Source organism: Mus musculus, chromosome 16, assembly GCF_000001635.26.
Source record: "Mus musculus strain C57BL/6J chromosome 16, GRCm38.p6 C57BL/6J".
Lineage (NCBI taxonomy): Eukaryota > Metazoa > Chordata > Mammalia > Rodentia > Muridae > Mus > Mus musculus.
Genome location: NC_000082.6, coordinates 66906286 through 66933132, shown reverse-complemented (window position 1 = coordinate 66933132; position 26847 = coordinate 66906286). Strand labels below are relative to the sequence as shown.

The 26847-nt window shown below is 35.7% G+C and overlaps 1 protein-coding gene and 1 non-coding gene across 8 annotated transcripts in view; one reads left to right on the top strand and one right to left on the bottom strand.

Moving 5' to 3' along the window:
- The window catches only part of Cadm2 (cell adhesion molecule 2), a 965502-nt gene that overhangs the window by 687785 nt on the left and 250870 nt on the right, over positions 1-26847 (top strand). The gene's annotated exons all lie outside the window — the stretch shown is intronic.
- On the bottom strand, positions 11522-11582 carry LOC115488688. The gene has a single exon (XR_003951987.1). It is a non-coding gene; the product is annotated as a U7 small nuclear RNA (small nuclear RNA).

The following is a 26847-nucleotide window of genomic DNA, read 5'->3' as shown; positions in this document are numbered from 1 at the left end:
AGGACATCATCACCGGCCTTCTCTGATATTCATGAAACTCCACATATATTCTGCTATGGCGAATCTACAAATAACTCACTGAAGAATGGCTCCTAAGGGCTCATACATTTGAGTACTTGGTTCCCAGTTGGTAGAACTGTTCTGGAAGAATTAAAAGGTATAACTTTGTTAAAGGAGGTGAATCACAGAAGGCAGGCTTGTAGGTTTCAAAAGATTCCTTCAATCCTAGTTCTTCCCCAACGCCTGCCCGCCATCCTCCATCCCTCCCGGCCTTTGTCTCTCCCTTCTTCTCTGTTTCATGTTTATGGACCAAGATATGAGATCCCAACTTTCTTTGCTCTGTCAACATGGATGCTATATCTATAAAGACATAAGCTAAATTAAACACTTTTCCTTACAATGAATTAATCACGGTGTTTTTATACATCAATCAAAAATTAATTACATTTTCAGCAATGTGGGCACCACAAATAACTATTTTACTTTATACAAAATTGTGAGATATTTTCTTCCTAAATGGCATATATAATGATAGTAAGTCATGTTTTTTCAAACCTATTTGTGAATAGATGCTAAATAATGACTTAAATAAAGATGTTCATATTATATTAAAAATTATATATATATATATATATATATACTCCCCACCATTTTAAATGCTTGTCTAGTATAAAAAGTTTCTAGTCTTTATTTATAAAGAAATGATACTTTCATTAAACTGTTTTAAAATGGTTGGGGTGGCTGACAAATTTCAGGGTATATTGATGAACACAGAAAAAGGAGTTGCCTAAAATCACAACACCAACAGAATAGAGAGCAAACCCAATACTTTTCAGCGTATAATATTGGCTTCAAATATTTGAAATATAACAAAACATTATAAACTTATGAAAACGTATAACTTTATTCAATCCTAAGTAGTCATCAAACCAGATTGTTAATTGCTATCATAATAAATTTAATGCCAGCCTCCTGTTGTAACTTTTGTTTCTTCTTTTAGTTGGTTGAAAACTGTTGCTGGTAGTCAGGAAAGATTGCAAACACATTTAATCCTTTCTCTTGAGAGTCAGAAACCAGTAGATTTCTGAGTTTGAGACCATCATGATCTATTTAGTGAATTTTAGGCAATCCAGGATGTATAGTGACACTATGGAGAATTTTTTAAAATATGCTAATAGCAGGGCAGTAGTGGCACATGCCTTTAATCCCAGCACTTGGAAGGCAAAGGCAGGCAGATTTCTGAGTTCGAGGCAAGCCTGGTCTACAGAGTGAATTCCAGGACAGGTAGGGCTATCAGAAAAACCCTCTCTCAAAAAACAACAATAATAATAATAATAATAATAATAATAATAATAATAATAAATGAATAAGATGAAATATGCTAATAAATTATATGCTGGCAGATGGTAGAAAAGAATCTCATATCAATAGGGAAAGAAATGGATATATTGGATATCTTTTATATAAACTAGTTTTCTCTATGATCTGTTTCAAATGGCATTAATCCAAGGAAGCTAAACCATTTTTTAACATTTTGCTGTAATCTAAAACATCCTTTTTATATGTGAAAAGTGACACTCCTTATGAAGTCTTGCCTTCCAGAACTCTCCTCTTCTCCTTCAACAAAATACATTTTTGCATAGATTTGTTCTCTCTATTAAACAATTAAGAAATTTCACATCTACATATAAAAATATTTGTTTTGCTACACTATTACTAGTAGGTTTCAATATTGGTATATTTTAAACAAAAAGCACTCTGCAGTTCACTTATACTCTTATAATCAATTTGTTTTCTTACTTCTATCTAGATTTTCACTAGAGAACCCCCCCCAAAAAATCTAAATTGCCTTATATCTCCTTTCCAGTCAATTTACTTCTCTACCCATGTTTTTGATGGGTATTTGTGTTTGTGAAGGAATGCCACTTCTTCTGTAAGCTCACATCAGACTCCAACAAAACCAGGGCCCTGGATGCAAATGGGATAGTAGAGATGAGAAGAGAATGATTTTACTAGACACACTACAGTTGGATGATTTTATGGTAGGATGACAGACTTTCCTCACACATTTACTTCTCCTTAACGGCAGATATTTCAGCCCACTGAGATGGCTTTCTAGTGTTCAGTCTGTTAAGGACCTGAAATTGCCAGTCTCTTAGCTTTGACAAGGTGTGCTTATCTTTGATTTGTGGTTCCTTTATTTCCCCAAGCTGCTAGGAACTTTGCTCGTATCTAAACACATACCAATCTCTTCGCAATTATTGCATAGATAGCTGTGAAATAAATGAAATCAGTGTGAAAGATTTATGCAGTGTACAAAAGTGAAGGCAACCCAAGAAGTGGTGTAAGACAAAATTGATAAGAATAATGTAAACACAAATGCAGTCTTACTAAATTTGTTAAGTAGAGGTGATTTTCAAAACACATTTTGCTTTTTGTCTCATTTCAAATTTATTAGTCCAAGAGAAATTACATTCTTTACAGGTTTAATTTCAACAAAGATAATTTGCACGATAATTATATTTTCTGATAGTTCCCTTTCCTAATTTACTCTTATGTATAGATTTTTACATTCTTTAGTGAAGTGTAGATTAGCTTTGTACAAATTACCAATCCTAATGAATGTAGTGTGCTCTGCACTTTGCACAATTTAACTTGCATCTGTATCTCCACACCTCTTGTGAAACATCACATATGCAAAATGCCTACAGGGGAACACATGTAATGAAAACTATACATAAGTTTTGTCTTTCTGTGGCCACACATGTAGATGGCGTACTGTAATGGTATCAACTATCACTGTGCCTCCAGTTATTTATAGAGAGATCTTCATGATTTAATTAGATTTTCAATAAAACAAATGTCTCATCTTCTACTATTATTTTCTTCACTTCCAAGTACAAATACTTTCTTCTATCTTGACAATTTTATTTCATTGGAAATCTCCTGTCTACTAGTTTTGCATTGTTGTTACTAAGTGCATTCCCATTGTTCATTGTGGTAGATTATTTGGGTTTAGTTTGTGCCTGCTCAGAAATGCTCTCTTTTGTAATGATAAAAAGGTCAGTACAAGGCTGTATTATGACTATGAAGAATTTTAATAGGATTGACAGTATCATTTTGCAGTATATATTAATTGTAAGCAGTATTTAAAAAAGAGTCTATGCCTAATTGTGGAACAATTCTTATGAAAATGGGGTTTCATTGAGGTAGTCATTAAGAGTAGCAATTTTCTGGGTAACTGAGTGACCTTGAAAGCAATTGTCCCTTTCCTTTTGTCTCTTAGCATCATAGGTATGTGCCACCACACACAGTTGACCACATATTTATATATTACAGGACATGTCAATTGATTTTTAAAACTCCATATGTCTTGGAGTCTTTCTTTTTCTTTTGAATGAGATTAGTTTGACATTCAGGCCAGTATTTGGAGAAATCTGAGTAGCTCCCTCTCTGCTACTTCCTATGTTGAGGTTATCCCTATGCCTTCTACATGTTTGATGTGAACTTAAAATGTGACATAATTAGGATTTTATAGATGGTAGGAAATACAATCCCCCATCCTTTCCAGATCTGTCATAGCATATTTTACACAAGGTGAAATTCACAGATGAATTCCTTGCTGAAGATGTCAGTGGTAGGTCAAGTTTGGATTATTACTTCTTACTCAGTTCTTTAATTCTTGAATTATAAAAATGAGACTAATAAATCATGTTGAATAGGTATTTTTCTTATGGTAAACGTAAACAAGCTCTTTAGTGTGGGATTTTCACTAACATAAATTTAATGAGTCAACTGTCAGAATATAGAATCATTAGCATTTTAATGTCTGAAGTTATAAGACATAAATAAAAAGTTACAGTATTATTAATATTCTTTTTCTATTAGCTTAATAATCTTGAGTCCTTCATGATATCCATAAACCAAGGGAGCAAAAATATAAGTTCATATATAAAACCATTTATCTCATCTTAGACTTCAAGGAGTTTAGTAAGAACTTGATTTATGAAAAGTAAACATTCATAACTTTCCTTCTCAGAAGATTAAACATTAGATTTCAGACTTAAATAAAGGAATAGTTCAATATTAACTAAAATAAGCAGGGAAGATCATTCTGATCATTTTCAGAAATAATTAGTGAGGAGCCTTGAGACTAGGAAAGATTGCAAGTGGGTTGAGCTAGAGGAAGCAGGACATGGAGGCGTCTGCTGAGAAGAAGCCATAGGGCACAGGCAGACATAGGACAGTGGCTGGGGGCTGGTGGTGGATATGATACACTGACATCTAAGATAGAAACACAGTGTGTGAGGAGTTCTCAAAGAAACTCATTGATAAGTGGAAATTATCCCAAAACCTAGGATACCCAAGATATAAGATATAATTTGCTAAACACATGAAACTCAAGAATGAAGACTGAAGTGTGGACACTATGCCCCTCCTTTGAAGTGAGAACAAAACACCCATGGAAGGAGTTACAGAGACAAAGTTTGGAGCTGAGACGAAAGGATGGACCATGTAGAGACTGCCATATCCAGGGATCCACCCCATAATCAGCTTCCAAACGCTGACACCATTGCATACACTAGCAAGATTTTATCGAAAGGACCCAGATGTAGCTGTCACTTGTGAGACTATGCCGGGGCCTAGCAAACACAGAAGTGGATGCTCACAATCAGCTATTGGATGGATCACAGGGCTCCCAATGGAGGAGCTAGAGAAAGTACCCAAGGAGCTAAAGGGATCTGCAACCCTTTAGGTGGAACAACATTGTGAACTAACCAGTACTCCGGAGCTCTTGACTCTAGCTGCATATGTATCAAAAGATGGCCTACTCGGCCATCATTGGAAAGAGAGGCCCATTGGACACGCAAACTGTATATGCCTCCGTACAGGGGAATGCCAGGGCAAAAAAAATGGGTAGGGAAGTGGGGGGGAGGGTATGGGGGACTTTTGGGATAGCATTGGAAATGTAATTGAGGAAAATATGTAATAAAAATATTTAAAAAAAGAAGCATGGATGGCAAAGCAAGGAAGGTCATATGCATAAAAATAGTGATGAAAGTTGAGTTTCATTTTTCTCAAAGAAATCAAATTTTCAGGGGTTTTCAAGATTTTTGAAATGAATCCTTTTAAGAACATTTTTGACACAAGGAAATATATTGTTGTAACTTCTTTATCTCTTTGATAATAAACAAGTTTAACTTAGTATAGTTGATGAAGTACCTTGGTTGATGAATCTTACCTCATTTCTAGTCTCATAATTTATTAAAGTCTTACTTAAAGTTCTCGCCTAGAGTTTTGACAGTGGAGTCTTGCTATCACAAAAACCAAATGCTGAAACATTTAAAACCTTACAGGGAATATATTCATTTTAAATTATCAAGGATAATATAAATTTGATTTGCCCACCATACTAGAAGTGAAATTTTATTATAAGCCTAAAATATCCATTTGCTACACACAAGCTATAAAAATCACTAAATAGTACATGTCTATAAAAATATTTTTTTATTTTATGTATATGAATGTTTTGCCTGTTTGTGTATGTGTTTACCAGTTATATACTTTGTGCCAATGGAAATCAGAAGATAGATTCAGATCCCTTAGAACTGGACTTATTTGTGTTTGTTAGCCACCTTGTGGGTGCTGAAAGCTGAACATGGGTCTTCTTGAAGAACAAGTGCTATTAACAGCTGAGCCATTTATTTAGCTCCCTAAATACTTTTCTTCAAGAATCTTTGGAATACTTGACAGCCAAGGCTTTCAAACAACACAACTTATGCTTCAGACTAAATCCATGATATATACATATTTTTTTTTTACTTTTCAGTTTGCAATAATTATATTGAATGACCTATTTATATATGATTAATGAAGTTACTTAGTAAGTGTACCTTTTATGTTTGATAAAATAATTATGTTAGATCAATCATAAAGGCTAGTATCAATAATATATGCTTCTGAGAAGGACTTCAGGTGTAATATGTCAATCAGGTTTCAGCAGGAATAAGATAATTTGAAAAGAATTTAACAGAGAAACCCACTACAATGCAAATCTTCATGTAAGAAGGCCATAGTGACAGAGCACTTTGTCACTGTTGATAGAAAAGGAGTCTCTTATCACCATTCAACATGAAGATGACAGAGGACATACATTACAATAAATGGATGATGATAAATCGATGATAGATAGAAACATAGACATATAGATATATGATACATGATAGTCACATAGGTATATAGATAGTTGATAGATGGATAGATAGATAGATAGATGTCTGTGTGTATGTGTGTGTGTGTGTGTGTGTGTGTGTGTGTGTGTGTATTTAAGAGAGAGGAGGAGGTGAGAGAAAGAGGGAGAGACAAAAACAGAGAGAAAGACAGTCATTGACTGATAGACAAAAGGCTACCTTCTGATGTGGAACTGGGTCATTACAATGTGATGCCTCTCCTCTCAGAGTTTGTAAAACTTAAACAGTTTAATGCATGATGCTCATGAGGTAACTCAGACTCTAAGGGCTAAAATGATGGAAGGGATTAGACTATGGTGAGTTTGTGTCTTCAGAAAACTAGCAGATAACTACCTTGAGGAAGGCTTTTATTGTCTCTTTCCCTCTTCTCTCTTTTACACACACACACACACACACACACACACACACACACACACATACACACAAATTAGGGCTTTTCAAAATTTATGATGCTGATTATGTGTAAGGGTTGAACTTCTGCATGGTTGCCCAGGAAGAGTGAATGTAAATCTTTGTGGAGAATAACACCCACCAGTGTCACCAATCTACTGAGCCACCTATATCTCCTGACCAAAATTAAACAATGACATAAAGTTGCTCCATCTTTGGGAAAAACTAGCCTTATATATTTTTAGAATAAATGCTAACTGTTCTTCATGTAAATGTAGAATTAAAGTGATAAAATAGTTATATAAAATAGTCAATAGTCATATATATAAATAGTCATTTAGGTCTTTATTCATTGAATAAAAACAAGAGTCTCAACACTGGAGAATTAGAGTACCAAAAAAAAAAAAAAAGGGAATATATAAAACACAGACTTGTGAACAAACCATATTGAAATAATCCAAAGTAGAATCTCCAGGAGCCATGGCTAACTAGCTTCCGACTTGGTATATACACATAAAAGATGTTTGCTGAGGTGTTTGTTGAATGCAGCTGCACAGGGAGACAGGTTTGCTTAACATGATTGATGACATTGTTTTACCTTTTAGCATGACAGAATCTGTTTTTTAAAAAAGAGAAACAAAAGCAAAATAAAACAACAGGCCTCACAGATATATTGGAAGCTGTCCTACGTACAACAGATGCATAGTGTTTACACAATGCTCATGTGTGGTGAGAAAAAAAAAAATGTTGAGTGCTGTAGCTATTAGAACAGAGTGAAGGCAGCCCTGTGTTGGAAGAGGCAAACAAGAGACCTTTTCAAACAGCACTGGGGGAGACAAAGGGATGCAAGAGGAGGGGGCATGTCTAATCATTCACTGTGAAGGGATGATTTTCAGACTGAGTTTAAAGTGAGAAAAGAAAAAAGAATCATTTGCAAGAGTAAGAAGCAATAACAAGCCCCCAATATTCTGCATCATTATATATCATCCTAGTAAGTAGTAAGTACATTTCTCTTTTCATAATGCTTAACATTGATATATACTTACTCATTCAAACACACAAAACCTGTGTATTTATTGAAAACACATAAAAAGCCATGTTTTTTTTTTTAGGTTAGTTTCTCAATAATTGTCTTCTTGTTTAGGACAGGTCTGGCGCTAGCTAGGGACAACTTACTTCAGTGAAAGCATTTGGAAGGTGATAACCAGCATGCATACTAAGGGATACAGCTCACCTGCATTTCATGGTTTCATAATTATCTCTTACATGTAGCTCAGTCTGTAAAACGAGATTGCCCTGGGGATCACTCTGAGTTTTCTTACTCTTTTGTGTATACTACGAATCTATAAAATCCAAGTAACTTTATGCTTACATTTTGCTAAGTTTACTGGTATATTCCCCCTTGATAACAAAACATTAAAAAATTAAGTTCCTCACAGCATTTTCTAGAGTGGTATCAACTTGGAAGTAGTGTGTATCTGTGCATATGTGCACTGTGTGTGGTCTATGCATATTTGTGGAAGCTAGCGTTGACATAGCCGTTTTTCTCTCTGCTTCTCTATCTTCACTGCTATTGTGAAGTGGAAAGCTCACTAAACCTGAAACTAGCCATTTTGGCTAGACTGATTGGCCCTTAGTCCCCAATAACCACCTATCGGTTGGTTCTCTCAGTGTGAGGGTTATGTAGTCATAGAAAAGCCTGGCCTCTTACTGAGTGCTGAGGATACAAACTCAGACCTTGATTCTTGTGCAGTAGGTGCTTAAGCCACTAAAAAAATGTCCCAATCCCTATAGTTGGAATTTCTTTACGTAAAACAAATATTTCCTGTAAGTTTTGGGCTTGAAAATTTTATGGATGGGTTGGTGTCCCTATTGCTCCACGGGGGTTCCTGCCTGGCCACAGGAGGCAGCTTCCCCGGGCTCCATATCCCCAATGCTGTGAGTTATAGCTAAGGACATCCTTGTTGATTCCTGGGGGTCTCCCCAATTCCAGTTCTCTATCTCTTCCTGGAAATGCCCCCTACCTCCCTGTCATCGTCAGTTGCAAATTTCAGTTCATTCTCCTGTTTTTCTCAGTCAGCTCTATTTGTAGGTTTTGTTAGACTGTCAGGCAGTCATGAATTCTAACTTTAGATTCTGGTTACCCCAGCTCTTCATCTGCATATGTTGACTATCCTTCCATCTCTAATACCAATCTTCAACTTAATCGAAAGCTGAATGTTTGTGGGTAGCTGGGTTAGTTAGTGTGTATGAAGATATGTGTGTTCAAAGTAGACTTTTAAAGTCAGATTTGATTATTTTGTAGTCTATTACTATTTTAGGTTAACTCTCATTTCTGAGGAATTGTCCATTCTGAGTTGAGAATCTGAATCTTACATTCATTCACCTTTATGAAGGAATCAGAACCAAAGTACTGGTTTCCCTTACCAGCCTCTCTTTTACTTACAAGAAAGTCTGTGAATTTGATAAATCTTCCATGGTTGGCAGTTAGCAGAAGTAGATGTCTACTACAGCCTTTTGCTGCTATTTCTTTTTAGTATCATTTTTCATAAAGAGAGGAACATGATAAGGTTTTGGGCACATTGTAGATCTTGAAAACTAAAGAAACAAAGTAAAGCCTGAAGTGTCAAAGTTAGTCATTAAATATTAATGAGAATAAATATTTCAGTACCCTTGCTTATTTTTTCAAGATTTATTTTATCTCATTTTCTCATGTATAATTTTTTTTTTTTTTACTGCCTGAGCATGTAATACATTTTTTATCAAATTCTCTCCCCATCTCCTCACTTCCAATGCCTCCTGTATGTCCTACCCCAAATTTCTCACCCAAGTTTATGCGTTTGTTTTAATCCTATTTTGTGTCACTTACTACATAGGGTATGTGTAGAAGCATTGACTGGAGCACAGGCAGCCTCTTCCGGGCTGCATTTCTGAACAAAATTGACCCTCCTTATACTAGCAGCCATAGGTTGACAATAGCTTCTAAGCTAGGGTGGAATTTTGTGACTGCTTCTCTCAGCCATGCTGGGATTTTCACTGGCTTCATCTTGGGCAGGTCTTTTGCATGCAGTCACAACTGCTGTGAGTTCATATATGCAGTGGCCCTGTCATACCAGCAAATATATTTTTCCTGAAAAGAAGACAAAGGAAAAAATATATCTGGCTCACAATAGTTTTAAAAAATTTCCTGCTGAGTTTTATTTGTTTTTGAATTAAAAAAACTCATAAAAGTTATGCCTATTGCTTCCAAAATCTACAAATTTTTAAATTTCTAAATAGGTAAATTTGGCCATTTTATTCTTATGTTCTGTAATCCGTATAGCAAAATTGTTAAGAGTTTCATTATAAACGAATCCTGTCCAAAAAGAAATGGGAGAAAGAGTAAGATTTTTTTCATTTTGATGTAAATTTGGTAACAACAAGGCATCCTCAGAAGCCTGTGTCTTGCTTGTAGTCTCCTCTCTTGCTTCAACCCTTTTATTCTTGGCAAAGTGAATCATGGGTTATAGCCTTGGGGCTTCATTTTCTGAGTCACAGCAAACTGGCAATTGAGGTAATTTTTTATGAACTGTAGAAGAAAAGAAGTAGCGGTGTCTATGAGCTGAAAATTAATAGAAAGTGAGTCAGATACTTCAGAGAAGGTTGAATGCTCATGAGTAAGCTGACTGGAAACATAGACTTAAATGTTTTAGAAACTCAGTTTTATTACCTAAACACAATGAAAAGAGAAAAAAGGGGTTGAGAGATGAGGCAAGAGAGCGATTCAAATATTGATGGAAAATTCCAAATTTAATCATTTGACTTACTGGGAAATTCCTCACTAATTGCCAAGAACCAGCCTCAGCTAGGTCCAGATTGCTGAGAGAAAGAGTGTCTAGGAACCTCAAAAACAAAGAGAAACCCTATCTTGAAAAACCAAAACAAAAAACAAAAAAACAAAAAACAAAAAACAAAAAACCCTTGAAATCAAATCAATCAAATCATGGGTCCAAGCTGGCAGCCTATCAGCCTATGTTCTTCGGGAGGTGGCTCCTTATACAGTTCTCTGTAGATAGCTCTTGACTCTGTAGTCTGCTTGAGAAAACTTTTTAGACTGCTCTCTCCGTTCTGCTTTGCTTTAGGCAGCCTTTTTGCCAGAGTTGGACCAACACAGATGTGGATGTACAACAGCCAAACTTTGGACTCAGTGGGAGGGGATGACCCCAATAGGGAAGTTAGGACAAGGACTGTAGTAGCTAAAGGGGTTTTCAACCTCATAGGAAGAACAATATCAACCAACCAGACCCCCAAAGCTCCCAGGTACTAAACCACCAACCAAAGAGTACACAGGGGTTCCCCATGCTCCAACTAGATATGTAGCAGAGGATTGCCTTATTGGGCATCACTGGGAAGGGAGACCTTTAGTCCTATGGAGGCTTAATGATCCAGGTTAGGGGAATGCTAAACTGCTGAGGTAGGAGTGGGTATGGGAGCACCCTCATAGAGGCAGGTGGGAGGGAGGAGAGAATGGGGGACACTAGGAAGGGGGATAACATTCGAAATGTAAATAAATAAAATAACCAATAAAAATAAATATGTAAGAATAAATTTAACAATTCTCTGGTTGAGACAGCCTAGCTTTCTGTTCGAGACAGCTCTCTCTGGTCCAGAGAGTTCTCTCTGCTAGTAAAAATTCTAAAGCTCTCTGAATAGCTCATGGGTTTTCTTACTAAAGTCAGAAGAGCTGCTGTAAAAAAAAGTCTTGGATCTTCCAACCTAGTCAGAAATTCTGTTAGAGAACTTCTAAAAATAGCTGTGTTCACTCTTCAGACAGGTTTCTCTGGACAGCTAAAAAAAAAAAAAAAATCTAAAAGAGCTGTGTCATCTCACTTAAGTAATTCTTGGGATTCCTGACCTCAGAAATCCTGTTAGAAAAAAATTCTTAAAGAGCTGTGTTCACTCTCCAAAGATCTTCAGACAGCTTAGCAATCTCTAGAGAAAAATTCCAAAAAGAAAAAGAAACTTCCATCACTTTTCCTCAGATTACCTCATGCAGACCAAAAGCCCAGTTTTTAATTTACATTTTAATTCAGTTATTTATTCCAGGTTCCCCTTTGACCATCCCACAAAGCAGCACATTAGCCCTTTGACTCTTAGGAGAGAGCAAGCAAGCACCTTTTTATTTTTTAGACATTACAAAAGAATCCAGAGATCTGCCTGCCCATGTTAAGCACAGAGGATAAACTATCTAAGTGGGACCTTGCCCTGAAATTCCCATTTCTACCATACCTGAGCATAACTTTGCTCTGTCCAGGCTAACTTTGAGTTCAGAAGTCTCCCTTTGTATCTGCCTGCCTTTGTATCTTTCTGACAAGGTGGTTCATAGTATGGTTGCCTCTGTTCCTTTAGATCTGTGAAGCTCCTTATGCAATTCATATTGCATCCTTATTTTTGCATAGTTAAGAAATTATGTATTTTCAGACTCATGATGTTAGAGTTCTTTGCCACAGCCCTAAGGGCTGTTTTGGAGATCTCAGTGTTTGCCATTTGCTGAGACATTAGTCACACTTTCTTCCCACCCCCACCCCAGACTCTTGTTGACTCTGATTATCATGAAGTCATTAACATTAACAGAGAAGACATTTTATGAAGGAGGAATATGCCCATTATTATACAAACAAGTCTTTTTTTTAACTATTTTTTTTTATTAGATATTTACTTCAATTACATTTCACATGCTATCCCCTTTCCTAGTTGCCTCTCTGGAAATCTCCTATACCCTCCACCCCCACCCCTGCCCACCACCCTGCTCCTCAACCCACCCATTCCTGCTTCCAGGCCCTGCCATTCCCCTGTACTGGGGCATATGATCTTTGCAAGACCAAGGGCCTCTCCTCCCAATGATGGCGGACTAGGCCATCCTCTGCTACATATGCAACTAGAGACACAAGCTCTGGGTGGTACTGGTTAGTTCATATGCCCAGAGCAGCCTTTGAACCTTGGAGGAGGCCCATGCCCTGTTGGCCTTGTCCCAGGGGGCAGGAGCCCTGTCATTCCACCCCCACCAAAGGCGTGCTTGACTCTGAAAGTAGCTCTTCAAAAGGTGGCTCAATAAACTTTCTTTTCCAAGCTGTGGTATTCCTTTCACAAAGAATAACTTAATATACTGAATGGAAGTTCTATATATTTCACCAGGGTGTACAAATAATTTAAAGCACTGCAGACCGACAGATGGAAAAGTCTACTGTTGATTTGCTTCACGTGTTCTTAATTACTGCGGGTATGTTATTGGCTTGGCAGTGCTCACTTAGAGACGAAGTAGTAAAACCATAACGAGCAGGAATTATCTATATAAACTGAAATCTTTTGTTGTTGGTGTTGGCGGCGGTGGTTGCACAGAGTACAGAGATCCGTAAATTAGCACCAGGTTGGTTGTGTCACATAATTTGCTGGTAGGAGCACAACCGAGCAGCTTGTAAGAACAGATGAGCCCAGGCACACATGAAGCGATGAGTATAAATCAGAGAAACTTAATTTAGCATTGGACATTTAGATGATGGTCAGTGATGCTGAACATCACCGCCCCCCCCCCCAAGCACAGCGGAGACACACACACAAAAAATATTTGCTGATGCTAATTATGAACTCAGCAAGAAATATGACAAGCATTGACTTTTCTCCTCCTAGGCCATTCTTTCTAGAAAAAAAGAAAGATGTTCATCATTCCAGGAAAAAGATTCACCGAGCAGATTATTTTAAACATGATCTGGGCACTCAAACACTTGAAATTATTATGTTTACTTCCAACACAGAGGTCAATTCACTTACATGTGTGTGCTATTTCCAGTGGGATCCTTCGGGTGGGCCTATTGTTGATAACTCCATACTTAGTTTGGTTTTATTAAAAATGAAGCTCAAGTAATATTGCTATATAGGACTGAGCTTTCCCAGGTAGGACTAAAAAGAACTCTGATGAGTCCTGTTCTTACATTACCAATCTCACTTGAGCTTGTCACAATCACGTGAATGCCTCTCCATCAAGGAAAAATCAAATACAAGGATACCTTTAAGCAAAGCATTTTTGACAAGACAGGAAGACAGACAACAAAACAGATACCTTATTTATATAAAATAGCTTCATGCTTTCAGACTTCCTCTTTTTACCTTCTTTAATGAGAGTAGGTAACATTGTTATCCATGTATCTCAGGTTATAATTTAGGATGGAATCACAACTGTTATCATACTTTCCATTAGTACATAAACACAGGCAGAATGCATTGTTTCTGATACAATGACTTTAATATATAATTGATGCTCTGTTATGCTTCTTTTGGATGTAGAGATTTTTTTTTTCTGAAAATAGTAGGCCCTGTCTTCTAGCCTTGAAAATAGTGGGTAGTTCCTAGGTAGCTGTTTTACATGTCATCCCAGTTTCCTAGATCATGTTTTTTAAAGCCACTTAAAACTTTGATACAGCTGGGCAGTGGTGGTGTACACCTTTAATCCCAGCACTTGGGAGGCAGAGACAGGCAGATTTCTGACTTCGAGGCCAACCTGGTCTACAGAGTTAGTTCCTGGACAGCCAAGGCTACACAGAGAAACCCTGTCTTTAAAAAAACAAATAAAACACCACCACCAGCAACAACAAAAAACAAACAAACAAAAAAATCTTTGATACGTTGTTCTAGTTTGCTCTCTCTTGCTGTCATGAACATCAGGACTAAAAGCAAATTTGGTGATTGGAAAAAATGGGGCATTTCACTTGTAGGCTAGAGTCCATCACTGAGTAAAACACTCCAGTAATTTGGCAGCAGAAATGAGGTATAGACCACCAAGAGAGAGTCCTGCTGACTGGTTTGTTCCCTGTCTGATCTGTTCTGTTTGTGATAACCAGGTCCATCTTTCCAGTAAGTATTGGCAACACACGCAGTAAGCCAGGATTCCTCCATCTTTCAAAACAACAACAACAACAACAACAACAACAACAACAAAAGCAACAACAGCAGCAGCAGCAGCTCTATAATACAGAATCACAGGTGAATCTGGGGGAAGCAATTTCTCTCCTGAGATCCTCAATTCCCAAGGATATAAAATTGATAACCAAGATTAACTCACATAGACATAACACAAAGGTGAAAAGAAATTAGAAGGCTTAATATTCTGAAGGAGAGATCAAATTAAGTAGTATATTTCATGTATCAGAAAAATTCATTGTCCTTTGTATCTGATACCTTGGAGATAATAAAGTTTGTCCTTTCTCTACTATCAGTCATTCCTTAGCATTTAAGAAATCTTTGAGAATGAAAGATTTACGTTTTATTTTTGTGATAAATAAGTTCAGGCAGCACACATAGAGACAAATAATAATATATACATTTATGGAATCAACTTAACACTTTACAGTCTATAAAAAGGATCTATAGTGTTCTCTGAGTGCTTTTGTAACTTCATTATTATATGAAGTATTCATCCCCCATAATTTATACCATATAGAAATACAAAGTTTCTTAACTCTGATCACTCTGGAAGAAGTGATTTTTATGTTCTAAATATAAAATAACAGTGTTGGGGAAATGCTCAAATCAATAAGCAATTCGTTCTGTTCCAATCCCTTTGCTATTAATGAGATTTGAAGCACATCTTCTGTCCACATCCTATAAACAAGGATGCTGATTTTGTCTCTTAGAAAAACATCTTGTCTGAGCTTCTCAATGCATCCAATTGTGAACTCAGTGGTATTTTATTCCATACAAAAATTTGGGCTTCTGAGTAAAGGAAAAATAAGTATTTGTCCACTACATCTGTGTGAGTCACAAACAACTCGCAGACATGAACTTTTAGCACCTTAGCATAGTTCTGGAATAGAGCTTCTGCATAATTCATCATAGAGAACACGAGGCATTCAAAAGACCCCGTTCATTCACAGATATTCTGCAAGGTGAACAGCACAAGGAAATATGCTGTCTCTATTCATAATCTACATGAAGCAACAGAAATGCTTCTGAATCATAATAAAGTTGTTTTGATCCATTTATAACTATGCGAAGATATTTTTAAAGTTACACATTGAATTACATCAAAATAAGAGTTTCTTATCATATTTTATCATTTTCATTTTTGTGTCTCACTCAAAAGCAATTAATAGTAGTTATAACCAAATTTCTTTTTTAACGTTTTCTAAAATTGCTCAGTACATTAACATTCAACAAAACCAGGAAAACAGTGTAAGAAATATGTAAGAATTGTTAATAGTTTTTTTTTATCTGATTCTCTCCTATACCTCACAGACTCGCTACTTCATAAAAAATAGAAAATTGGTTTATATCATGTGCAACTTCTGCAGGCAATATATTTTTTATTATCAGTGTTGTTGCCTTTGGCCATTTCCTTTAGTTAGAGTCTGTAAAAGGGAGAAGAGAAAGAGACTGCTAGGATCCACAGCGGGAACTTTGGGGACGGTTCCTTGACCCCACCTACTCTCCCAGCTGGGCTTATTGTGCAACAGAAATATCATTGATTGCAATTTTCTTTTCTCTCTCCTTTGGGCATGAAAATAAATAGGAATTCCTTTTCCAAAATCGAAAACACAGTTTAAATTTCCACTTAAAACTAATGAGCCTCTCAAGGGGTAAGATCTGTATCAATTCCCAAATACATTGCTGTATCAGGATTATAAATAATACCGAATTCAACTTAAAGGCATTGTAAATAGTATACTTCATTATTTAGAAAAGAGTCAGAAGAAAACTGTTTGTATATGCGTAATGAAGATATATCTTTTTATGTGCAGTTGGTTTAATCTGGGAATATTGAGCCTGTGGATACATTGGGATAAGATAGAGAGATTGCTAAATGGTAGATGATGATGGTGGTGGTGGTGATATATTAGATAGACAAATACATGAGAGATAGACTGATAGGTAGATAGATAGATAGATAGATAGTTAGTTAATAAACAGAATAGATAATAAAAATAAACACATAATTAGTTGGTCCATGGTAACAGATAATAAAATTGATTGGAAAACATCCTAAGCAAAAACATTTAATCCTATTATTAAAATATGTTACTGTATACAAACACTTATAGCAAAGAACATTAATATTATAAAATAATACTTAGTGAAAATATGCTTTTGCCTCTGTTTATGGGTTAAAACCTTTTGTCATCTTCTACACAGATGAAGCTCAATGTCTTATGGAACTGGCCCTCAAGTATCTTGTCATCTTCAATAGTTTTGTGTTAGAAAAAAAAATAGACAAAAAGATGAAAAAAATTATCATCTTAGTTTATATGGCTGAGAAAATAACTAGGATTTTTTTTTAAATGAAGTAAACCTATTATACATATAAAAAACAGGATAAGAATTATAAATGAGGCTGGGTAATGGTGGCACATGCCTTTAATCCCAGCACTTTGGAGGCAGAGACAGGCAGATTTCTGAGTTTGAGGTCAGCCTGGTCTATAGAGTGAGTTCCAGGACAGCTAGGGCTATACAGAGAAACCCTGTCTCGGGAAAAAAAATTATAAATGAAAAATAAAATCATACAGAAGAATTTTCAGTCATTGTAGAGCAGGCTTTTAATCCACCATTCAGAAGGCAAAGGCACTTGAATCCCTGTTAGTGTAAGGTCAGTGTGATCTATATAGCAAATTAAAAGAATCAATAAAAATTGCTCAAGAACTGGGCAGGATTCTCAAGCAAAAGACACTGAGACAGAGATTTGAGTCCCAAGGAAATTCCGTTGGTGGGATATATATATATATATATATATATATATATGAGCTGACTTTTCCAGGAACTTTGGAATTGTGATGACTTTGCAAGGAGTTCCTCTGCTCCAGTACCGGGGAGGAACTGTGGCAAGGTGGGTTTCTCTGAATAACATCGGGAGTGCAGCTAAAATGTGGAAGTGGACTAAGGAATACTTGGGCCTGAAGGAGAAGCTTGTCTGCTCACGTTTTCTTAAAGCGAACAAGTTTAGAGCACACAGTGGGTTTAGAGGAATGGAAGTCCTTTACATAGCTAAAGTGTAAGAACACGACGATCAGTGATTGAAGGTCATGGAAAACTACAATATGAAGTCCCCACAGCATCAAACAGGTAGGAAGGCGTATTTTGAAAGCCTGATGGTTGAAGGCACGGCTATAACTGCCACCCACTTGAAGCTGTCTGCGTCGACACCTTATCTTCTCCTTATTTATTTTGGCAAAATTTCTAACTTTCCGCTCATTTAAGGTTTACTAGCTCTACAGAGAAAATCGTTCTCACCCTGCCCTTCTATTTTCCTCTAAAGCCCTTGGAAGATTAAAGCCACAAATGAGAAACCCTGGATCTCAGAGCAAGAGTCTGTCTCGTTGGTAGTTAAAATATACTATGCAGAAAGGGATTCCAGCTACATTTATTTACTATCACATACTAATTATTAATAAAATAAGAAGTTCTAACAAGGGGGTTCATGGTGCATTCTTCTTTATTTGTGTGGGAGTTATTCGGTGCCATCTTATTTAACTGATGTATGTCTTTCTACTGACATACTTACAGCGCTGTAACTGGTTGGAAATGATTTCCTCTTAACCTATACAAAGGTAGCTTTGTATTAATCTCCCTTCTAGAAACTCGTTGGTAGAAGTTCATGATTTATTGCCATCTTGCCAACTGATTTGAGAGTAAGGAACGTGTCTCTTCATTCAACTGTGTCTCGCTGGCATCAGTTCTTATAGTACTTATCAAGTCTGTGATGTGGCCATCTCTCATTCTGACCATCACACAACTCTTCCTTGATCTTCCTGCTATAAAAGCTCCCACTGCTAATCAATTGCCAATCTGCAGCTGACACAATGGTCCTTGACTCTCATTGACGTGACTGTGATTGTTTTCTCATTTATATCCTCTGAGGACTTCATAATCTAAACATCAGACTGGAAAATGTCAGGGTCTGTTCCAATCTTTTCATCCAAGCGATCTGGGTTTTTTCTCTCTTCATCCTTACACACAGCTTTCTTGTGAATGTCACACAGGAACGGCACTCACCATATCCCACTGTTACAATCACCTGCCTTTGCTTTCTTCTCAATTTTGAGAAGTATTTTCTCCTCTTGTTATACTGTGATGAATATTTTTTATAATTATGTAATTTATGAAAAATACGAGCAAATAATTAAGAAAATGATGTTACCTGAAAATAAAATCTAGAGTAGATTTCTTTTTCTTATTTATAAAATATATTTTATAATTTGTGAGTGTGTGGGTAGGGGAGCATCCTCTCAGAGGCAAAGGGGAGATGGAAAGGGGTGAAAAATTCTTGGAGGGGGGACCAGGAGGGGGAATATTTGGAATGTTAATTAATAAAGCAGTTAAAAAATGTAATCCTAGTTGTATATGCAGGTTGTATTATTTAATATATAATTATATATACACATATATATGTATATAATGTATATATTATATGATAAGAAATTTACAGATACTAAATGTCTTTAAAACAAACATTTTTTTTCCTCCAGAGGAAACACAACAGTTCATGGGGTACACTATTGAAAAACTTCAGAAAGGGAAACCGGGAAAGGGTCTAACATTTGAAATGTAAATAAATAAAATATTCAATAAAAATAAAAATAAATAAAAACAAAAGATCATAAATATGGAGCTAGAGAGATGGACCAGTGGATAGATTGCTTACCAGACTTGTGTCAGAATGAGAGCTTGGACCTCACCTCCTACAGAATAAAACCCTGTAGGCACTGTGCTCTGTGACCTAGCATGGATGCAGGTAGACAGAGTACTGTGGAAATACTCTTCAAAGACGCACTAGCCAAAGGGTGAGATTTTGGTTCAGTGAGAACTGACTGAGAAATAAAGTTGGGTGTCATGAATAAAGGCACTAGCCTTGTGCCTCTGGCATCCCTACCCATCCATGCAAATGTGTACATATGCATGCACGTACAACACATTTTATGTGCATTTGTTTGTCCAAAGATAAGGAAAAAAAATCACTCAGTCCAAAGAATTATTGGGGAGAAGTATTATTTATATGAAGTTATATTGTTATTAAATAACCAAATTTTAATTTAGCATTTGGAAGTATCAACAAGGAACTTTGTTCTCTATATGCCACGTCTAAGTCTTTAATTCTTTATTCATTAACAGAAACTACCATGCCAGGAGCAGAAAGGGATGTGGAAAACACTGTCGTTCACTCTGATGTAATTACTACATGATCCTAAGTGATTAATAATCACTACACGTTTGTGTAACAAAAGAATTATTAGATCCCTTGCGATTCAATTAACTTCTTTTATGTTCACAACAGTGCTGTGAAGTTCCTAACATAATCATTCTGTTTACTAATGGACAAACTGAGACCAATGAAGTTAAGTGATACAGTAAGGTATACAGTTAGCAGATATTAAAAACGTATGCTTCCAGGATATTGTTTGAGTATTTTCTTCTTATCCATGTTTTGTTATCTTTATTATTATTATTATTATTATTATTATTATTATTATTATTATTTTATTAGATATTTTCTTTATATACATTTCAAATGCTATTCTGAAAGTTCCCTATACCCTCCCCCTACCCTGCTCCCCTACCCACCCATTCCCACTTCTTGGCCTTGGCGTTCCCCTGTACTGGGGAGTATAAAGTTTGCAATACCAAGGGGCATGAAGTTTGTGGTGGTTTTGTATATAGCGTGCACATGAAATAGTGTGCACATGTATGCATGTACAATATGTGTGTGGATGAGGTACATACATACATGTTGTGGCACATGCATCATACAATGTACATATGAAAGTGAGAATAACTTTAAGGAGTCGATTTTCTTTTTTTAGAGTGGGTACTGGGATCAAACTGAAACCATCAGATTTCCACTGATCCCTATTTTTTTCTGCCTAATAATGCTATAAAATTAAGCTTTTTTTTTTTTCAGAGCTGACAGAGATTTCAGAAAGCTCAGTTCTTAAGCATTTATTATATTTTGGATGTTGGGTATTGTTCTTGCAATGAATACAGGGAATATCCTGTCTAAGCCTTCACAAAGGAATAATGCTTTTGAATACCGAATGCCTCTTCAGTTCATAGCTATTTAGTTTGATGCCCTGTGCCAATTACAGTTGAAAGGAGTCCAAAATGTTTGCATCTTTTGAGAATGATCTACTTGGATGCTATTAAGATTTTAAAATATACTCTTAAACTCCAGAGCTTTTCAAGTCATAACCTGAGGGCTCATAATGTTGTCTGTGTATGAGGTTATAACCATAATGAGTTGTCATGGAAAATCCATTTATTTTCAATTTTTATATTGAATCATCAGAGTCTCCATTGTAGTGAAGTTTGCTGTAGCGTTCCAATGTTCAGTTTCAACTATTGTGTACTACATCTGACAATATCTTGCTCATTAATTTAATTGTAATTTTGTTCAGTGTGTGTGGATGTGTGTGCATGTGTGTGTGTGTGTGTGTGTGTGTGTGTGTGTGTGCATGTGTGTGCAAGTGTGTGTGTGTGTGAGAGAGAGAGAGACAAGATCATATGCAGCACAGGTTGATACTCAGGCATCTTCCTCCACTTCCCCCAGTGATGAGATTAGAGACACGTACCAGTGTGTTATGTTAATCCAGTTGTATCTTTAGTTCTCAACAGCTTTTCAATTTTTCTTCAAATAACTTCTTTTCCCTCCTATCAGTTCTACTAATTGATCCCAAGCTGTGTGTATGTGTGTGTGCATGTGTGTGTGTGTGTGTGTGTGTGTGTGTGTGTGTTTGTGTGTATGTGTGTGTGTATGTGTGTGTGTGTGTGTGTGTGTGTGGTGTGTGTGTGTGTGTGTGTGTGTGTGTGTGTGTGTATGCGTATGCATATGCATGCTACAGGTTGAATTCAGGTTCTCACATATATAAACCATGAACTCTGACACGGCTCTGGCATCACCATATTCAACTGAGATTTTACATTTCCAATTATATTTTTATGGTTCCTGATTTCATTCTTTCTTTTTTCTTTCTTTCTTTCTTTCTTTCTTTCTTTCTTTCTTTCTTTCTTTCTTTCTTTCTTTCTTTCTTTCTCTCTCTCTCTCTCTCTCTCTCTCTCTCTCTCCCTCCCTCCCTCCCTCTCTCTCCCTCCCTCCCTCCCTCCCTTCCTCCTTTCCTCCCTCCCTCCCTCCCTCCCTCCCTCCCTCCCTCCCTCCCTCCCTCCCTCCCTCCCTCCCTCCCTCCCTTCCTTCCTTTCTTCCTCCTCCCCTTTCTCTCTCTCTCTCTCTCTCTCTCTCTCTCTCTCTCTCTCTCTCAGCATTTCCTGCTATCTTGCATTGGTGTATTTTTGTGTTTATGTGTCTCTTACTCATACATTTCATCTTTATATTTACATTTAGACTCTGTTGTTTGCAGTCTACTGAGTATATTGCTAAGAAAATCTCATAAATATTTGTGTCGAGGTTGCTTTCTGTGCTTTTCTTCTGGTCATTTATTCATAAACTAAGGGACTTGGTGTCTATTTGTGTTGTCGAGCAAAGGGCTAAGATTTTATGGATTCTACCCTTCATCAGTAATACAATTAATAGTGTGCTCCCTATACCAAAGTAAGAGAGCCAGTAACAGGTACAGCTTCTGGTCCAAACGCGGGTTCCTAGGTAGTTGCAACTTCTCTATGTATATTAGCACAAGACACAATTTTTCTGTATCCAGCTTCCTTTGGTGTATTCTTCTGAAGAGACAAATTACAAAAATCCAAAATAATACCCAACCTAGAAGAATAATATCTTAATTAATTATCTATATTTTACATTAAAATGTTATCATTTTCTTTTGGGTGCTATAAACCATGGCTATTTTCTGTAAACTGCAGTACATAATGCATCTAGAGCATATACATTCTATTTAGAATACAAATGCTAGATAGTGTCTCTAAGAAAAAATTTGATAGTGTATGAGAAGCAGATACAAACTAGATTGCCCCAAGAAAACTTAGGAGTATACTCATTCAAATCCTAAGGCATGATAGTGGACATAAGAACGATTCATATTCAAGAATGACATTGATGAGTAAGATTGTGGACATTCTGTTTTCATAGTGGCAAATACTTGTCATATTCAGAGTAAAGAAAAACTTCATTAATGTTTCCATTCTCTAATGAAACACAGACTTTGGTTTGTCAATTGCATGAGAAGAAACCAACAGCTCATATTTCATTTTATTTCTCTTAATCATTTAGATTGTAGCCATTTTCCTGAAATGCTTGTGCTATACTAACGGGAGTCATGTACTATTAGTGATGATATTTCTTTTTTTCTCTGTCTTCAGATTAGTTTCTTTGAATACTAGGAGAAAGTGAGCCAGATTGTTATAGCCAAATTTTTTAAATGCCCATTTCTACTCTACTCTATCTAATAATATGCATCCTTAATCATGTGTTGAAATCTAGTCCACATTAAATTTTTATGGACTGCATTTAATACATATGTATTGAATATTGTCCATCGCTCTTTGTCATAGATTAGCAACTCCTACAGGACATTAAATAACAAATTGATTCAATAAATATTTATAGCGAATACCTACTAAAAGGCTATAATTTCTGAACTTGTTTTGAATGTTTTCAACATTACCCTACAGAGTCCTTACAAGATACCTCCCTGTAGTAAAAATATATACTATAAAGTAAAGTGGTTCTTACTATCATACTTGCTTCTGTGAATAAGCAATGAAATGAACTGTGTTATCGAATATATTACCCAATGAACCTAGACTTAGAATTTCTAAGTTCTTGCTGCATGAATATCAGTACCAAACAATAAGATAGTATTTCTAATATATTTAGAATCTATGTGAGTGCCTTACCAGCATTCAGGAAATATATAAAACCTGTGAAGCAAAAGAAGATATCAAAATGTAAATTTACACCTTCACCATAGTACTTTACTGTTAAGCAGTATGTTTCCATACAGTAAAATCCTTGCTTATTTTTATTGAGAGTTAGAAAACAAATTACACAGTGGCAAGAACCAACTTCACTCATAAAAATTTCTTCTGTCCTTGAGCCTATGGGTAGCTGAAATATTCTATAGCAGGTTATAATTGGAAATTGTATTTCACACATAGCTTCAAGCTTCAAATCCTTTGCATATCTTTGTGTTTGCACAGCTACATAAACCAGGAAGTAAATTGCTGTATTTGTTGATCTTGTTGCTTATGATACCTTTTATTGTGGACTGGAGAATTGTGTTCCCTTTATGCTCTGTCTTATTACATGGAGAAGCGTCCACAGATTCTAATTCATTGCTTTACTCAAAGCTCGTTGATAAGATCTTTAGGTTGTATGGGCACATGTAAAATAACTTGTATCACTCAAGTTCATAGATCTCCTGTGCCATTTAAACCAGTAAACCATCATTATTAAAACATATATATATACCAAAGATGAGAAATATGTAATTACAAACTAGAATATAAAACTAACTCTGGTTGCACGTGGGATTATTTTAAGAAATATTTTATTATTGCTAACTGGGAGCAGCATCTAGTAAAGAAAACCTAGTGTATTCATTGATAAATAAATACACTAATGTGCATTTGTTACATAACTATATAATTATAAATATAGTTATAATTATATTATAAGTATATATATATATATATATATATATATATACTTTTATTTTGATCTCTATATTGGATGTTGTGGTTGTGTCTGGGTATCTATATGATATTTAAGGAAAATTATTTATAGTTTATTGCCAAGTTTCTTTGGAGTACATAATATTATGCTAGAAAATTGATAGTCCTGAAATATGTAGTAAGTTCTAATTAGTAATATGACTTTGGGGCTGGAGAGATAGCTTCGTGGTGAAAAGCACTTGAGGCTCTTTAATATAAGAGCTCAGGTCCCCAAACAACGTGTTGGTTCTAGGACATCCTTACCTTCAGTTTTAGAGGATCTGACACTTTATTCTGAACGCAGTGGGCACAGGCATGCACATGCTGTAAGCCGAACAGTCATACATATAAAATAAGTATATCAAAAAGTAGAAAAATAAAATCTCTTGTTTTATGATTATCTTGTTCTAGATGTTATTAAATTGTTTATATTTATTGAAATAAATGATAATTATTGGCTTGGTACAATTTTTACGATAAATTAAAAGGGTAGCATTTGGAGACATTTGTATTGCCATACCAGATTTTTATGAAAAAGCAAGAGGAAGAGGTAGTAATTAACTCCTCTTTTTCTTCTTTTTTCCTTTAGTATTTTGATGTTGGAAAGAATCTATAATAATAGTGACTCATTTGAAAAATGAATGAAATCAAAATATTCTAACACATTAAAGCGTTATATAAGATTCATTAAAAAAGCAAAACAAAACAAATAAAAAAAAACTTGGTTACTCTTCTCAATTGGATCTTATGGAACTGGTTATTGGATTGGACAGCATAGACCCCAGTTTTCTGGTCAACTTTAGGGTATCGAGCTGTTCAATAGTGGATGTTATGTTATTATGTAATTTCTACTTTCTCAATATCCTCCTATAAACATTAACAGGTAACATATTTTAACTTTTATTAGATCAAACCACAGATCAAAGAAGCCCATGTAGGTGAATATGTGAGAAGGCTAAAACTTCAAATGTTTCCTTAATGCTGTATAAGTCATTCATATTGAAGCACAATTAACATTCAAGTATGAGGATTTTTGATAGGAAGGTAAAATATGAAGGTGGGTTTATGGTTGCAATTCTAGAAATGTGTGAGGGTACTATGCAGGTTAAACTGGAAAAAGGTAGGAAATTTGACATTTTGGGGTTATTAAATTATCTGCTGTATCTTTATAAAATTAAATTAATTTAAGCTAATCAGACCCATGTCACTCATTATATAAAAATCAAACATGCTTTTCCAAACCTTTAAACCCAGCATACTTTTCCATATGCTTAAATAATTGGCTGCACATCAAGGGCAGACATAGAATGTGTCTACTAACGTCATGTATCGTTTCTACTTTATCCTGTGTGGTAGACGTCATTAATGATGTGTCTCTTCATGGGTATAATTTACAAGGTGTCTCACTTTGACTCTGTTAACCTTTCTCTCATATGGATTATGACACCCCTCTCCTTTTTATGAATAAGAAAACAATAATTCTCCTAGTGAATCTGCGTTAGCCTTGGTTGTGAGCACTTTATCAATCTAAATTAGACTGCAAACGTCTTGTTCAGTGAAGCATAGGCTACAGTTCATTGGTTCAGTAACATTAAATAATTATCATGTTAGAATCACAGCACTTCCTGAAGGTCTTAAAAGCACTGGTCACTTCCCAAATGCATTCCATGGCTTTCTTTCGAGGTATCAAAGGAAAATTACTGTTTGTAACTGGAAGTACATATACTAAAAGAAGTTGGAAACGGGTTTTCAGGAAAAGTTTTTGAATTCGATTTTTGGGGTCAGTAAACCTTGCTTGCTTTTGAAACACCATACATTGTTCAATCAAAATACAGATACACAATATGATATACATGTTATCATTTTTAATATTTTTCTCAATTTTTCATTGTTCACCTTCAGGCATGTATTTTGAATAATGAATAGACATAATGGAAATATTTTGTAAAATTGCTGCTAACCTTTAGAAAAACTGAACAAAGAAAACATTTTAATTGCAATAAAGTATTTGTAGAGGAATGACAGAGAACGTGATAGGTTACTGGGACATATTCACAGAGACCAACTTTTTTTTTCCTCAAAAAAAAAAAAAAAAAAAAAAACTTGACATTTCCTAGATGGATCATTCTGCAATGAACTAAGGAATGGATTTTTATCTTTCCTAGGAAATTTTTCTCAGAAATCAGAAAGCATTGCTAGAATTTCTCCCATTTCCTCCTATGTTGCACCAAAAATGTCACAAATCAAAACATGATTTTCTTTGTCTTATCAAAAGAAATACTAAATGCACTGGGACAATGGAAGCTGGTGTGATATTGTATTTTGTGTTATGTGTATAAAATATATTGATAAAAGAGTTTGTGTGCCTCAGACACTATTAGAAGCAAACAGAAGCAAAGAGAATGAAGGTAACGTTAACAGGCTCACTCTTAAACCATTTACTTGTGTGATAAAACTTTCTCTGGGGAGATGAAACACACACACATCTACCCACTCCAGGTAAGGAACCTAGGACAGACCCAAGTAGGGAAACCACCCAATTCCAGTTTGCTGAGCAAATGGGTTTTATTGG